Source organism: Mandrillus leucophaeus, unplaced genomic scaffold, assembly GCF_000951045.1.
Source record: "Mandrillus leucophaeus isolate KB7577 unplaced genomic scaffold, Mleu.le_1.0 Scaffold982, whole genome shotgun sequence".
Classification (NCBI taxonomy): Eukaryota; Metazoa; Chordata; class Mammalia; order Primates; family Cercopithecidae; genus Mandrillus; species Mandrillus leucophaeus.
The window spans coordinates 297426-299300 of record NW_012110719.1 but is presented as its reverse complement, the minus strand read 5'-3'; the positions used below and the strand labels follow the sequence as shown (position 1 = coordinate 299300).

Below are 1875 nucleotides of genomic sequence, written 5' to 3'. Positions count from 1 at the left end.
CACAGAACACAAAGGAGTTTCTCAGAAAGCTTCTTACTCTTTGTTATCGGAGGATATTTCCTTTGGCTCTGTAGTCTTCAATGGGATCCGAAATATCAGTTCTCAGTTTCCACAGAAATAAGGCTAGCAAACAGATCCACGAAATACAGCTGTAAGTCTGTGAGTGGAAGTCACACATCACAAAGCAGTTTCTCAGAAAGCTTCTTTCCACTTTTTCTCTGAGGATAATTTCTTTTTCACCATAGTCCTCTCTGGGCTTTCAAATATCACTTTGCAAATTATACAAGAACAGGCTCAGCGAACGGCTTCTTGAGGGGAAAGCTGTAACTCTGTTAGATGAATTAACGGAACACTAAGCAGTTTTTCAGAAAGCTTCTTTCGAGTTTTCATCTGAGGATATTTCCTTTCTCACCGTAGCCCTCCATGGGCTTCCATATATCACTTTGCAAATTCCACAAGAACAGTCTTACCGAAAGGCTTCTTGAGTGGAAATCTTTAACTCTGTGAGATGATTTCACAGAACACAAAGAATTTTCTCAGAAGGCTTCTTTCTCTTGTTATCGCAGGAGATTTTCTTTGGCCCTATAGCCTTCAAAGGGATTCGAAATATCACTTCTCAGATTCCACAGAAATAAGTCTAGCAAACAGATCATCGAAATACACCTGTAACTCTGTGACTGGAAGTCACACATCACAAAGCAGTTTCTCAGAAAGCTTCTTTCCAGTTTTTATCTGAGGATATTTTCTTTTTCACCATAGCCCTCTATGGGCTTCCAAATATCACTTTGCGAATTCCACAAGAATAGGATTAGCGAACGGCTTTTTGAGGGGAAATCTTCAAATCCGTGAGATGAATTAACAGAACACTAAACAATTTCTCAGAAAGTTTCTTTCCAGTTTTCATCTGAGGATATTCCCTTTTTCACCATATTCCTCCATGGGTTTCCAAATATCACTTTGAATATTACACCAGAACAGGCTTTTCGAAAGGCTTCTTTAAGGGAGTACTGTAACTCTGTGAGATGATTTCACAGAACATAAAGAAGTTTCTCAGAAATCCTCTTTCCCTTTGTTATTAAAGGGTATTTCCTTTGGTCCTGTAGTCTTCAAAGGATCCGAAATATCGGTTCTCAGATTCCCCAGAAATAAGGCTAGCAAACAGATCCAAGAAATACAGCTGTAACTCTGTGAGTGGAAGTCACACATCACAAAGGAGTTTCTCAGAAAGCTTCTTTCCAGTTTTACTCTGAGCATATTTTCTTTTTCACCATAGCCCTCTATTGGCTTCCAAATTACACATTGCAAATTCCACAAGAACAGGCTTAGCGAAGGATTTCTTGAGGAAAAAGCTGTAACTCTGTGAGATGATTTTACAGAACACTAAGCAGTTTCTCAGAAAGCTTCTTCCCAGTTTTCTTCTGAGGATATTTCCTTTTTCACCTTAGCCATTCATGGACTTCCAAATATCACTTTGCCAATTCCACAAGAACAGTCTAATCGAAAGGCTTCTTGAGGGGAAAGCTGTAACTCTGTGAGATGATTTCACAGAACACAAAGAAATTTTTCAGAAAGCTTCTTTCTCTTTGTTATTGGAGGATATTTCCTTTGGCCCTATAGACTTCAAAGGGATCCGAAATATCTGTTCTCAGATCCCACAGAAATAAGGCTAGCAAACAGATACACGAAATACAGCTGTCACTCTGTGAGTGGAAGTCACACATCACAAAGCAGTTTCTCAGAAAGCTTCTTTCCACTTTTTTGTCTGAGGATATTTTCTTTTTCACCATAGAACTCTATGGGCTTCCAAATATCACTTTGCAAATTCCAAATGAACAGGCTCAGCGAACGACTTCTTGAGGGGAAAGCTGTAACTCT

The 1875-nt window shown here is 39.2% G+C and overlaps 1 pseudogene; it reads right to left on the bottom strand.

Moving 5' to 3' along the window:
• Positions 1-1875, bottom strand: part of LOC105532764 — a 9162-nt pseudogene that overhangs the window by 1415 nt on the left and 5872 nt on the right.